General features: G+C 42.1%; 2 long non-coding RNA genes across 2 annotated transcripts in view; one reads left to right on the plus strand and one right to left on the minus strand.

Moving 5' to 3' along the window:
* Window positions 1-15,567, plus strand: part of LOC133211244 (uncharacterized) — a 229,312-nt gene that overhangs the window by 55,713 nt on the left and 158,032 nt on the right. The gene's annotated exons all lie outside the window — the stretch shown is intronic.
* The window catches only part of LOC133211243 (uncharacterized), a 172,985-nt gene continuing 158,528 nt past the window's right edge, over window positions 1,111-15,567 (minus strand). Inside the window, exon 3 of the long non-coding RNA XR_009725156.1 lies at window positions 1,111-1,198. This is a non-coding gene — a long non-coding RNA (uncharacterized LOC133211243). The remainder of the gene's footprint in view (window positions 1,199-15,567) is intronic.

Here is a 15,567-nt window from a genome sequence, read left to right on the forward strand (position 1 = left end):
CCGAGAGGAGCACCCTCTGCATCTGTCCTATCTTGATATTGATAAGGAGGAAGAGATTGCTATCACTAGCAACAAGCGGCACATTCACGTTCAGAGTTAAGAAGGGGTTAAACCAGAAGCGCTCTTGCAGAGGCAGGCACCTGCAGCCCTGCAGAGCAGGAGGAGCTGCTGTGAGAAAAAGAAAAAAAAAAAGAAGGGAAAACCAGGAGGAAAGGAGGGGAGCTCGAGCAGCTCCAGTGTTTGAGCGTGGGAGGAGGGATGTCGGGAGGAGGTGGGGGAGTGGGCTCTTCTCTTCTGTGGGACCGGACCGGTGTGCGTGCTATGGGGGGTTTTGGACGCTGGAAGTGAGACTGCCTGGGGAGGGCAGTGCCATGGAGTGGCTCCGGTGACTGAACTGGAACTAAACTGACGGGGACCTGGGGAATCTACGCTAGCAGATCCACTGGTTACATTAAAACTAGGGACTAGAGGAAATAAAGTGGAATTTTAGTGGATACAGGAGCAAATTATTTGGTGTTAAATCAGAGAGAAAAGAATTCGTTACAGATGTGGGAGCTACTGGCCACCAGGAAAGAAAAAAAAAAAAAAAAAAAAAAAAAAGGCATTCTTTCTGAAACCTTTAAAGTACAAATTGGGAAAACAAATGGGAATGCATAAATTTTTATGCATGCCAAATTCTCTACAATCTTTGTTAGGGCAAGAAGCAACATTTAAAGAAGGCAAAATGGAATTCAGAGTTAAAAACAATTAATTGCAGTTTTGAGTTTAATTCAACAGAAAAGCAAAAAGGAGGACCTCCCTGAAATAGAAGAAATCCTTAATCAGGTATATGTGGGAGTATGGGCATCTGAAGTTCCAGGTAAGGCGAAAAATGCTTTGCCTGTTAAAGTGGAAATAAAAAGGGGGGCCTACCCAATTAGAATAAAACAGTATCCCTTAAAATTAGAAGATCAAAGGGAATAAAAAAAAAATTGATAAATTTTAAAATATAGATTATTAATTGAATGTGAATTGGAATATAATACTCCTATCTGGACAGTAAAGAAATATGATGAGAAAAGTTGTAGATTGGTTCACAATCTCAGGGCAATCAACAAAATTGCACAGGATATTCGTCCAGTAGTAGTTAATTCGTATGACTGATTGACTAAATTGAATAATAATCAGAAATTGTTTGCCATCCTGGATTTAAAGGACACTTTCTTTTGCTTACCATTGGCCAAAGAAAGCCACAATTATTTGCTTTCAAATGGGAAAATCCTGACAGAGGAAGGGAAACTCAATTAACTTGGACAGTATTACCTAAAGGGTTAAAAAAAAAAAAACAGTCCGGCAATTTTTGGAAATCAGCTAGCATGAGAACTAGAATCATGGAAGCCACCTACTCAAACGGGACTCTGTTACAATATGTGGATGACCTGTTAATTGCTACAGAAACAAAGGAAGAATGTATCCAGTGGACAGTGGAATTGTTAAATTTTCTGGGACTGAATGGTTATCGGGTATCCAGACAAAAGGCCCAACTAACCCAAACCCAAGTTTCCTACCTAGGATATGAAATAACAGGAGGACAGAGAGAACTTGGAACTGCTAGAAAAGAAGCCATTTGCCAGACTCCAAGACCATTGACCGTCAAGGAGCTCCGGACATCCCTGGGAATGACTGGATGGTGCAGACTTTGGATCCATGATTATGGTGTTCTGGTAAGACCACTGTATGAAATGTTGAAAGGAAACTCTCCCTCTTTAGAATGGACTGATACAGCAGAGGGGGGTTTTAGAAATTTAAAAACAGAGCTAATGAGAACTGCAGCTCTGTGACTCCTGGATGTGACTAAATCGTTTTGGCTATTGAGACAAAGGGGCACAAAATCACAAAATGGGATATAGAAACCTGTATAAGTAGTTTTAAGTAATGTTAAGTTTGATGGCTTTGTAACAGTAGCAATGGAAAATTACTGAGGTGCTTGATACATAGAGAAAAAAAAGAGTACAGCTAGAGAACATACTGAGAATTCTCACAAGATAAATCATTATAGTTGGCATAGTTTTAAGAAAAACAGTCTAGAAGAACAGGACACAGGGATAAGGAGTATCTGGGAACCGCAGGTGTCCAGGATGGGCTACAGTTAAACTAACTGATAAGTAGGAGGATAGGAGGATTATTATGTCTCTGGTGCTAACGAACCAATTAAACTGGTATGAGCATCTACTGCGCGTGCTTCAAAGGCTGCCAGAAGTGATGAAGATTGTTGGAAGAAGTAAACGACCCTCAGAGACCACCACCACAATTCTGTACGCATGCGGGGAACTCTCTGGAAAATGATGTAATCCATACGTAGCCTCATGAATATGTATGTATGCCCAGGGACTATATAAGGATGGCTTGTATAGCAATACGGGGACACACGTTAGGAGGAGTTGTCCCCCGTGTCTCCCGGCGCCGCAATAAAGAATACCTGCTTGTCAGCTTGAAAACTTTGTTGGCAAGTTTGTTCCTGGAGTTTTCTCCGAATCGCTATATTCCTGTGAAGAACAGGGAGTAGCTTTGGGGGTCCTTGCTCAGAAACTAGGACCCTACAGAAGGGCAGTGGCCTATTTTTCAAAACAGCTGGATGAAGCGAGCAAAGGATGGCCCAGATGCCTAAAAGCTATGGCAGCAGTTATCACAAATATTAAAGAGGCTCGCAAATTTACTTTGGGACAAAAGATTACTGTACTAGTGTCCCATGTGGTATCAGTAGTCCTGGAGCAGAAAGGAGCCCACTGGTTATCTCCTTCACGTTTTTTTAAATACCAGGCCACCACTGTAGAACAGGATGATACAGAAATTGTGGTCACTAACGTTGTGAATCCAGCATCCTTTTGCAGGAACAATCGACAGAACCACTAACACACAACTGCTTGACCACCATGGAGACTGTATATTCGAGCTGACCAGACTTGAAAGAAAAACCTCTGGAAAATGGTGATTCTTGGTTTACTGATGGTAGTACCTTCATGAAAAATGGTAAATGAAAGGCAGGATATGCAGGAAATTCTACAATTACTGGAAACTGTTCAGCTACCTGAAGAAGTAGCTATTATGTACTGTAAAGGACATCAGCAAGGTGACTCTGATCGAGAAATTGGAAATAATTTGTCCAATTTTGAAGCCAAACGAGCAGCTGAACAATTTCAAATCATGTCCTTAATCCCTGATGGCAAACTAACAATTGAAAAATCTAAACCTAGATATTCAAAAGAGGATAGAAAATTGATTGAGGATCTTAAGAGACAGGAAAATAGAGGGTTGGGCTCAAATACCTGATGGTCAAATTGTAATTCCCTATTAACAGCTCTGGAAGTTAGTTCAGGAATAACATAATAAAACTCATTGGGGTAGCAATTCTTTGTATAAATATTTAGACAAACAAATTGTAGGAAGGAATCTATACACCACGGTTCAATTAGTGACAAAACAATGTCAGTTATGTCTTAAGAATAATCCCAAAACTGAAAACAGAAATCAAATTGGGACAATTGGGAGAGTAAGTTATCCAGGACAGCAGTGGCAAATAGACTTTTCTGAGTTACCAAGAAAAGGGGACTATCAATATTTGTTGGTGTTAACGGATACTTTTTCAGGCTGGCCAGAAGCATTCCCTTATAGAATAAATAATGCAAAACAAGTGATTAAAATATTATTTAACAAGATAATAAGCTCATTTTAGGGTACCAGAGGCAATTTCTTCTGACCGGGGCTCGCACTTTAGTGCAAAATTGTTACAAGAAATTAGCAAAAAATTAGAAACTGATTGGCAACTACATGTTCCATATAGGCCTCAGGCCAGTGGGCAAGTAGAAAAGATAAACCATCTGATTAAGCAACAAATTAGTAAAATATGTCAGGAAACGAATTTATATTGGTACCAGGCATTGCCACTGGCTCTATTAAGAATTCAAACTAAACCCCAGTCAAAAGAAGAGATTAGCCCATTTGAGATTTTGTATGGAAGACCGTATCAGTCCCAGTTTAAAGGAGAGAGTCTTCAGGAAGTGGGGGAAGGCTATCTCCGACAGTTTCTGATCAATCTGGGAAAACAGTTGGAGGAGATAAATAAGAGAATAGTGGGGACCAGAGCCAGAGGTTTGGATTATCCAATTCACCCTTTCAGGTCTGGAGACTGGGTTTATGTTAAGAATTTTTCAGGAGATCCTCTACAGGAGAAGTGGAGTGGACCGTACCAGATATTACTGATCACCTTTACAGCAGTGAAGATAAAGGAACAACCTGCTTGGGTACATTATTCAAGAATAAAGCAAGCACCAGAGCCAGAGAAGACAGGGTGGATCGAACCTTCAGTACCCGTGCATATGAAATTGCTCCGATCATAATTTGGACTCATATGATAACTGGCACACAAGCTTGGGACCAGAACTTATACCTAAAATTAGTGCAGAATGTTACTATTGTTTTAATCGTAGTGACTGTTGGGTGTGTGCACAGTTGCCTAAATCAGGAGAAAGCCTGGATCTCCCATTAACTGGAGTTCCAATTCCTAACACTGTCTCATGGACAAATTTGTGGGTGAACACTACCAATCTGTATTCGAAGGAAAGGTTAACATTGGGAATAGTTAATCCTAACCCAGGTAATAAATACTACACCTGTGCACAAAAATATATTACACCAGGAACCAGGGTAGGAGATCAGGCTTGTTTAAATGCCACAGATGTAAGTCACCATTCAAATTGCAATCATACAATTAATATTGTATGGTATATGGTATCGTAGTTTAGTGATGGCCTGTTCCTAAAGGGAAAGGATGGTATTGGTTATGTGGAAAAAATGCTTCTAAGATTCTACCCCCAACTGGAAGGGGGCATGCACCTTAGGTGCTATAATACCCAATTTTACTATCATCAACGGGTACCCTTCTGGGACCTGGATTAGAAGTTTTGCTAAACGAATCAAGTGAGGGTTTAACCCTGTTACTGAACAGCAGAACTCATTTCATAGTTTTGTAAAAGGGCTAATTCCATCTTTGGCAGTAAGTGTATTAGAGAAGGCAATTGTAAATATCTCGGCAACCATAGAGGAAATGGAAAGTAAAAACATTAATATAATCCAGGCAGAACAACAAGAGATAACTAGCCTATCTAAGGTGATATTACAAAACCGAATGGCTCTAAACATGTTACTGGCATCACAAAGAGGGGTTTCTTCCATAATCAATGAAAGTTGGTGTTCCTATACAGACTAAAGTGGCAGAATGGAAACAGATCTGGAGGAATTTGGAAACAAACTAAGATATTTCATGAAATGGCCATGGATGACACCTCCTGGGGTTTAGAAGAAACATGGAAAAAGTTAACTTCATGGTTACCCAATCTGTCCTGGTTGAGGCAACTGGTTGCAGAAATATTGGTGTTAATTATTTTAATATTGATTACTTGTGGTATGATACAATGTTCCCTCTGGTGTTGTAAACGGTCTATGATAAATTACGAAGATTGGAAACGGAATGAAACTAAGCACCAGATAGAAACAGAAAATTATTTCAAAAAGACTTTTGATGGTAATGGTAATATATAAAATGTTGCAAAAGAATTTGCAAAAGGACAGAAAAAGGGGGGAATTTGAGACAAAGGGGCACAAAATCACAAAATGGGATATAGAAACCTTTATAAGTAGTTTTAAGTAATGTTAAATTTGATGGCTTTGTAACAGTAGCAATGGAAAATTACTGAGGTGCATGATACATAGAGAAAAAAAATAGAGTACAATTAGAGAACATACTGAGAATTCTCACAAGATAAATCCTTATAGTTGGCATAGTTTTAAGAAAAACAGTCTAGAAAAACAGGACACAGGGATAAGGAGTATCTGGGAATGGCAGGTGTCCAGGATGGGCTACAGTTAAACTAACTGATAAGTAGGAGGATAGGAGGATTATTATGTCTCTGGTGCTAAAGAACCAATTAAACTGGTATGAGCATCTACTGCGCGTGCTTCAAAGGCTGCCAGAAGTGATGAAGATTGTTGGAAGAAGTAAACGACCCTCAGAGACCACCACCACAATTCTGTACGCATGCGGGGAACTCTCTGGAAAATGATGTAATCCATACGTAGCCTCATGAATATGTATGTATGCCCAGGGACTGTATAAGGATGGTTTGTATAGCAATACGGGGACACACGTTAGGAGGAGTTATCCCCCGTGTCTCCCGGCGCTGCAATAAAGAATACCTGCTTGTCAGCTTGAAAACTTTGTTGGCAAGTTTGTTCCTGGAGTTTTCTCCGAATCAGAACCCACACCAGAGAAAAGTGTGAGAAGGAATGAGCAGCAGAGAGAAACTGTTATGTACTGACTGTAACCCCCTATCCCCCACTGTACTCCAGAGGAGTCTGGAGTGAAGGAATGAAGTTGAGCCTGGGAAAGGGGGAGGAAAGTTGTTGGTTTATTTGCTTGTGTTTTCCTTTTCCACTACTCAAATAATTAATTAAATATCTATTTTGCTTTAATTAGCAATAAGTTAAATTTATCTTTCCCATTTAATTCTGGTTTGCCTGAAACAGTAACTGGCAAACAATCTCCCTGTCTTGACCCACAGTCTTTCTTGTTCCCATTCTTTCGATTTTTCTCCCCTGTCCCACTGAGCAGGGGGAGTGAGCAAGCAGCTGGGTGGGAGTTTTGCTATTAGTCAGTGCTAACCCACCAGGACTGATCATTTTACTTCTACATAATGCTATAAAGTTGCAAGAGAGAGCTTTTTTCCTTGTTTTGGGGTTTGGGGCTGTTTTGGTTTTTTTTTTCTCCATTTTGCTTATACTCAGGAGATGGAAGAGGGAAAAATTATAATCAAAAGTAGGATTTGTACTTCACTGACTTGTTTGTTGAGTTAAAGAGCTAAAAGTTTCTTCCATTCTCTTGGTTTGTTTGTAGTTCACTGTCTTTATTTAATTTTAGCTCTAACGCAGTTTCTTCTAGCTCTGATTCATGACTATTATATTTATTTCAGTGGAAGAAAAATAACGGAGGAGTGCTTTGCTCAAAACACACAGAATCAACATAAAGCAAGACAAGTAGTACCACCAGAAAAAAAAAAAAAAAAAGAAGACAGTTCTGGGGAAATAACTGAGCGCTGTTCTATTGAAAATATCATGCATTACCCTACACCAACATCTAAACAATCACTGACGATATGCCTAGATAATTTGGATCCAATCAAAGATTTGGATGTATAATCTAGCAATGACATTCTGCTGGTGACTTTCAATCCATAAGCTAATGAGTGGGTGTCGTGGTTTAACCCAACCAAACACCTTGTTAACTCACTCCCCCCCTTCTTGCCCTCCCCCTACTCTCGGAGGGACGGAGAGGAGAATCAGAAAAAAAAAAAAAATGCAACTCCCATGGGTTGAGATAAGAACAGTTTAGTAACTAAGGTATAACACAAATCACTACTGCTGCCACCAATAATAGTAATGATAAAGGAAATAACAAGCAAAGAGAATAAAACACCCCAACACCAGCCGACCAATAACTTGCCCCCCCCAGCCTGACCAAGCACCGACCGATACCTCCTCCAACCCTGCCGTCCACCTAGCCCTCCCGGGGAACTCCCAGTTATATCCTGGGCATGACGTGCTGTGGTATGGATACCTCTTTGGTCAGTTTGGGTCAGGTGTCTTGTCTCTGCTTCCTCCCGGCTTCCCCTCTTCCCTGGCAGAGCATGAGGCTCACAAAGTCCTTGGCCAAACCAAAACATCATTTTTTTTCAGCTCTGTTCCCAGCTGAAAGTCAAAACACAGCACTGCACCAGCTACCAAGAAGGAGAAAAAATGACTGCCACTGCTAAAACCAGGACAGTGGGACAGAGAGAATCATAAATATCATATTTTTAAATCAGAGATTTTTTTTGGCAGCTGTGCTATTTAAAGGAAATGAATTTTTATTGCTTTCAGTTTGTCAAATTGATATTTCAAACAAGGTATCAGACTTCAAACTATCATCTCCATAGAATGACAAGGAGGAAATGGTTTTAAATTGTATATGAAAGAAGTTAATGAAATTTAAACAGTTTACTTCCCAACTGAAAGGAATACAGCATCCTACAGTGTAGAACATAGTGTAGAATTAAGAGACGTAGAAGAGACATATTCTAGGTTGTGCCATAATCATAGAATGGTTTGGGTTGGAAGTGACCTACAAAGACCATATAGTCCACTCCCCCCCTTCAGTGAGCACTGACATTTTCAACTAGATCAGATTGCTCAAAGCCCCATCCAACCTGACCTTGAACATTTCCAGGGATGGGGCATCTACAACCTCTCTGGGCAAGTTGTTCCAGTGTCTCACCACTCTCACTGTAAAGAATTTCTTCCTTACATCTAATCTTAGCCTATCTTCTTTTAGCTTAAAACCATTCCCCCTTGTCCTATCACTACATGTCCTTGTAAAAGAATCCCCCTCCAGATTTCTTCTAAGCCCCTTTTAGGTACTGGAAGACTGTTATAAGGTATCCCTGGAGCCTTGTCTTCTCCAGGCTGAAGATGCCCAACTCTCTCAGCCTGTCTTCATGGGAGAGGTGCTCCAGCCCTCTGATCATCTTCATGGCCCTCCTCTGGACTCGTTCAAGTGGGTCTGCATCCTTCTTGTGTTGGGAGCCCGAGAGCTGGATGCTGGCAAAGCTTGCTGGCAAAGCTCACTGGCAAAGCTCACTGGCAAAGAAAAGCAGATTGTGAATGAACTAAGCCATAGGCAACACTGCAGATGGCTTGTACAGAGGCTTCAGTAAACAGTAAGGCTCACCACATTAAAGACACATTTCTGGAATTATATTTGCTAATGTCCTCCTGATGGTGGTATGCACAGAAACACAATCTCTACATTTGTCTAATAAGAGGCTGTCCAAAGGATACTTGTACAGAAGGAAGGAAAACAAGTGTATTGTATGCACCGTGTTCATGTTCTGCAATCAAACTCTCAAAGTGCTGCAATTATCTGATAAGATACTTTAAAAGTGGCACTACACTGAATCATGAGAACCAAATCTTACATCTTAGAGTGAAACTTATGCCTATTGTCGTGGTTTAAACAAAGTCAGCCATAAATCACGCAGTCGCTCTCTCACTCCCCCCTCTTTTTGCCCTCACCCTGCTCCTGGAGGGACAGAGAGGAGAATCAGAAAGAATGCAACTCCCACAGGTTGAGATAAAAACAGTTTAGTAACTAAGGTATAACACAAATCACTACTGCTACCACCAATAATAATAATGATAAGGGAAATAACAAGGGAAGAGAATACAACACATCACCACCCGCCAACCGATAACTTGCCCCCCCAGCCCGATCAAGCATTGACCAATACCTCTTCCTACCCCACAGTCCTAGTCTTTCCGGGTAACTCTGTTACATCCTGGGCATGACGTGCTGTGGTATGGAATACCTCTTTGGCTAGTTTGGGTCAGGTGTCCTGTCTCTGCTTCCTCCCGGCTTCCCCTCCTCCCTGGCAGAGCATGAAGTTCAGAAAGTCCTTGGCAAGACCAAACATATGAGCAGTAACCAAAAACATTGGTGCTATCACCTCCGTTCCCAGGCTGAAAGTCAAAAACACAGCACTGCACCAGCTACCAAGAAGGAGAAAAAATGACTGCTACTGCTGAACCCAAGACACCTATAAAACATTTTGCTGCTTTTCTCTTAAGAAAACATGGTGCTTATTATCCATGAATATGCAATAAAGATTTCAAGCAAATGGTGACTATCCTAACACTAATGAGTGAGTATACCAGTAGGGAAAAGGCTTCTAGGGGACACCTAGAAGAAGAAGAATGTGTCTTCTTCAGGAAGACACATCAGGACCAAATGATTAGCTCAGGGGAAAAGAGAAGAGCCGTATGTGCTCAGACACCTAGATAGTATCAGCTATATTCTGTGAAATAAAGCCATTTTCTATAAAAGGAGAATGTCTGTAGTTCACCTATGGATTTTTGTACAATAATATGGTCCAGTACAGCAACTTATGACAAAAGGGCAACACTCAGCAACACTTATCAAATAATCACTCAGGGAGAATTTGTCTAGTGCCAAGAGTCAGAACACCACAGTGTCCTGGGTTTGGCTGTAACAGTCATTTGTCTCCTTCTTAGCAGCTGGTGCAGTACTGTGTTTTCAGCTTTAGTCAGAGAACAATGCTGATAACACACCCATGTTTTAGTTGTTGCGAAGTAATGCTTACCCTGATCAAGGACTATTCATTCTCTCATGCTCTGCCAGTGAGGAGTGTCACAAGAAGCTGAGAGGAAGCAGAGACAGGACACCTGGCCCAAACTAGCCAAAGGGGTATTTGATAGCACAGTAAGTCATGCCCAGTATATAAAGTGGAGGCAGTTACCCAGATGGCCGAGATCGCTGCTTGGGTCAGGCTGGGTATCGGTCAGCGGGTGGTGAGCAATTGTATTGTGCATCACTTGTGTTTATTGCTTTTATTCCTTTCCCCTTTTAGTTTTATATTCTCTCCCCTTGTTATTTCCCTTATAGTTATTAGTATTAGTGGTGGTAGTAGTAGTGGTTTTGTATGGTATCTTAGTGACTGGACTGCTCATATCTCAATCCGTGAGATTTACATTCTTTCAATTCTCCTCCCCATCCCTCCAGGAGCTGGGGGGCAGGGGAAGAAGCGAGGGAGTTACCTGCTGGGCTTAAACCATGACAATGCTTTCTGGCGACCAACATGGGGCCCAAAGGGTTGAGGTAATGACAGATCTGACAAGAGTGTGTCTAATTGTGTTTGTGATAAGCATTCATTGTTTCGGATTAATAGTCACTCATCATAATGCTGATTTATTGTCTCTCAGAGTTGTGTTCGGTCTCAGAGTATCAGCGTTTCGTACCTTACTTGCAGCCAGTATTTGCTGTTTTAGTGTTTATTGGCTTTGGGGCCTGGGCTAAGGTTCTCATTTTGTTGTATTTTATGGTAATGACTTGCAATACAATAGACTCATTGATCATGAAACTGAGCTGTTATGCATCCTCAGCGTTGTTCATCACCTCTATATTATGGGAGGCATGTAATGGGAATTTTTAACAATTACACATATTTTTTATTCCTTCCCTCAGTGGGTCAACCTATAGAGGAGATATTTCCTCACACCCTCCACTCCCCCATGAGGCTATTTACAGTAGGAGTAGATTCTGGAAATGTTAAAGATCTTGAATATTCTTTCAATGCCCTTGAAAGCAGCTTGCTCCTTTTTCTGGGAACCAGCATGTTGCTGAATACGCTCTCTGTGTTTTGCCTATGGTCATACCACCCTGAGAATGCCCAACCTTGTCTGATCTCAGAAGCTAAGCAGGGTCCGGCTTGGGTCTTTTCTAAGGTTAAATGACTATTTAAGAATGTCACCAAGAGATCTTCTGCGAGGCTGGACAGTCATGAGTGGCGGGGTCTGTGGGATCATATGGGCATGCACTTAAGCTAGTTGACCCCTCCAATGCTTTGGAATTTCACTCCTGAACAAATGCAGAATCTGGAAAAATTAGCAGAACACTTAGAAAAGGTGTGCTGTTGTCCTGGCAATAGCAGAGAAGGACAACTCGCTGCAACATGCTGGGTCTTGGCCTAAATATATAGAGGCCTGTTCTGTACGGAGCAGGAGAAAGATGTCTCTGGATCTGATGGCAAAGCAACAGACTACACAGCTACTCCTACTCAAAGCACAGCAGCTACACCAACCCCAGTGACAAGCACAGCAGCTATTCAAACCCCGACAACAGACACTGCAGCCACTCCAACCACAGTGAAAGACACTACAGCTGAACCAAAGGATCAGTCCATGCCAGTACCATGCCATCCTCCAGGTGAGGCCACATATGGAGTACTGTGTCCAGTTCTGGGCTCCTCAGTACAAGAAAGACAAGGAGCTACTGGAGAGGATCCAGCGGAGGGCCACTAGGATGATTAGGGGTCTGGAGCATCTCTTATGAGGAGAAACTGCAAGAGCTGGGCCTGTTTACTCTAGATAAGAGGAGACTGAGAGGGGATCTCTTTAATGCATATTAAAGGCGGGTGCCAGGAGGATGGTGCCAGACTCTTTTCAGTGTTGCACAGGACGAGGAGCAATGTCCATAAACTGAAACACAAGAAATTTCACCTCAACATGAAGAAGAACTTTAAATTGAGGGTGGCAGAGCACTGGAACAGGCTGCCCAGGGAGGTTGTGGAGTCTCCCTCTCTGGAGACATTCAAAACCCACCTGGAGGCATTCCTGTGTAACCTGCTCTAGGTGGCCCTGCTTGGCCTGCTTGGGTTGGACTAGATGATCTCCAGAGTTCCCCTCCAACACTAATGATTCCGCAATTCTGTGATATGATGCCTGGACCACGTGTTTCTCAGCTATCGTTAGTATTTAGCTGTCCTGGGTTTAGCAGTAGCAGTCATTTTTCTCTTTCTTGGTAGCTGGTGTAGTGCTGTGTTTTGACTTTCAGGCTGGGAACAGAGCTGATAAAAATGACGTTTTGGTTTGGCCAAGGACTTGGTGAGCCTCATGCTCTGCCAGGGAGGAGGGGAATACTGGAGGAAGCAGAGACAGGACACCTGACCCAAACTAACCAAAGAGGTATTCCATACCACAGCACGTCATGCCCTGGATGCAACTGGGAGAGTTACCCGGAAGGGCCAGAGTGGACTGCAGGGCTGGAGGAGGTATCGGTTGGCGCTTGGTCGGGCTGGGGGGGGTGAGTTATCGGTCACCTGGTGATGAGGTGTTGTATTCTTTTCCCTTGCTATTTCCTTTATCATTACTATTATTGGTGGTAGCAGTAGTGATTTGTGTTATACCTTAGTTACTAAACTGTTCTTATCTCAACCTGTGGGAGTTGCATTCTTTATGATTCTCCTCTCCGTCCCTCCGGGAATAGGGGGAGGGCAGGAAGGGGGGGGAGTGAGTGAAAAGCTGTCTGGCTGGGGTTAAACCACTACATTAGCTAACCTTTATTCTGTATTGTGTAGGATTCAGACCAGTGAAGTTGTAGAATCTTTGGCAATTTGCATTATTAACATTCCACGTAAAATTCTAGAGTCCTAGATTATAAAATATGTCATCATTTGTATTTGCTAACTCACTGTTATAGGTCCATGATGTTCCTAGGTCAGAACTTATACAAGCTTTCATTCAGTCACATTGAAATTGATGCCGCGCTTGGGTGTGATTGTAATGCAGAGTATAATTATAATTGCTTGTTCTCCCCATCCAGGTTGAATTTGTGCCCTGGGGCATCATAATGCACCACAGGGCCTTATTAGGGCTTTGAAAGGTTGTTATTGATAAATGGGGTGCTAGGGGTAAGTATTCTAAATTAAGTTGATAGCAGGATGCTTTGGGAACTGGTTTTGCTAACCACCCAAATTTAGCATCTTATGATTGAGGGTGGTATAAGCAATACCGGCACTCCAATTTGTTTCCCACTTGAGAAATTGTATTAACAAATTGAATAATGTGATTGCTATTTCACCCCTGTGATAAGGAAAAATGCTTTATTGTAATTACTAGATATGACCCAATGACATGGTTTAAGCCCAGCCAGTAACTCAGAGCCATGCAGACGTTTGCTCACTCTCCTCCTTCTTCCCGCCCCTGCTCCCAGAGTCACAAGAAGCCAAGAGGAAGCAGAGACAGAACACCTGACCCAAACTAGCCAAAGGGATATTCCATACTACAGCATGTCATGCCTAGTATATAAAGTGGGGGGAGTTACCCAGAAAGGCCAGATCACTGGTTGGGTCAGGCTGGGTATCGGTCGGCTGGTGGTGATCAGTCGTATTGTGTGGCATTTGTGTTTATTGTTTTTTTCCCTCCCCTTTTTAGTTTTATATTGTCTCCCCTTGTTATTTCCCTTATTGTTATTATTATTGGTGGTCATAGTAGTAGGTTTGTATTATACTTTAATTATTGAACTATTCTAATCTCAACCTGTGGGATTCACATTCTTTCTATTCTCCTTCCCATCCCTCTGGGAGTGGGGGGCGGGTGTAAATTCTTTACAGTACTTTAACACTCCTATGGGGTCCTTAGCTCCCCACAGTTCAGGCCCTACATTAGTGCAAGTCTCTATTTTATCCCACAGCATGTTCCATGGTTCCTGTGTCCACCCCAGCTACTCCACAGGAGGAGCCACAGCCCGAGGCTCTCTCCACATCTTTCTCCTGTTCATTTCCATCCTCCTCATTATCAGATGTACTCCAGATGTCTCCATCCTATGTTTCAGGATCCCAGTCTGGTTGGGTTACTACTGCCCGTACCTGCGGTCCCATATCTGCACTGAGCTTTGGGTGTCTTCACTGCTGCCACGCTGTCCACACAACATATGATACTACTAATTTCTCTAGTTTTCTTCCTGCCACCCTGATGTTGCTTGGGTGGCAGCTAATAAAACTTGTTGTTGCACTACCCCTCTTGTTTTTTCAGTTAGGAGTTCTTGTTTCAACTAATCTACCGTTCCTCTAAGTCTTGGATTTGTCCTCATGTTACTTTAAGCACAATCTTAATCTGATCATTGGTATACATTCTACACATGATTTTCGATTCCACCCAAAGTACAATGATGACAAGGACTCCTAAGCTGCTGACACGAATCATTCCTATATACCTCACACACCCCATTTCCCCAAAGTCACTGATTTTATACTCTTCTTTATCCAGTGTACGTGCTACTCTTGGCGTACTCTGCGTTTGTGTGGCCCGTTGATAAGGGGTCTCATTCTGCCTCCCGGTGGGTGTGGGGAGAAAGACTCCTTATCTCCTTCGGGGTCTCATTCGGCCTCCCGGTGGGTGTGGAGAGAAAGTTCCTTATCTCCTTCAGGGTCTCATTCGGCCTTCCGGTGGGTCTGGTGGGTGTGGGGAGGAAGGCTCTTTATCTTCTTTTCCATACCTAGTTTACTTTAACAGATGCTTGCAGTCTATAAGCCAAATGTCAAAGTGTCGAAATTTTCCAGTAACCTTTAAGCAAGCAAGTAACTCTTAAACAATTAACTTTTAAGCAAACAAGATTTGATTAACAAACAGGAATTCACTCATCACAATCTGCAGAACCCAGTGATATTATTTTACTGAACCCTCTGAGAATATCATAAAACTTGTGTGTAGGTGCTCTCATATTTTTTAAGTGCATTTGCAGAGCACTGGGAAAGAGAAGCTATAGAGATTTGTATAAGATTTTTTGAAATGGGAGCCGGTCTAAATAAGGAAATTCTGAGGAAAAGCCCATTGGGTTACATTTTGGCACATTGGAAAGGACTGAAAGGGTCTTCTGGTGGCTCGGTAAACAAGAAAATATTGATAAAATATTGTAACCATCGGTGGCCTTTATATACTTTGGAAGATCAGGAGAAATGGACTAAAAATGGAATTCTGAATTATAATACATTGTTACGATGAATGTTAGTTTTGAGGTGGCCAGGAAAATGGGATTAAGTACTATATACAGATATGTTTTTCACTTTAAGAAACCACCCTGAGTGGCAGGCAGAATGTGAAATTAATATAGCTCTGCCAGATCCCTAATTTTGGCTTTGGAAAAGG

The sequence above is a fragment of the Neopsephotus bourkii genome, unplaced genomic scaffold (assembly GCF_033783945.1).
Source record: "Neopsephotus bourkii isolate Nb327-2 ecotype Australia unplaced genomic scaffold, CSIRO-AGI_Nbou_v1 NB_587, whole genome shotgun sequence".
In the NCBI taxonomy this organism is placed as follows: domain Eukaryota; kingdom Metazoa; phylum Chordata; class Aves; order Psittaciformes; family Psittacidae; genus Neopsephotus; species Neopsephotus bourkii.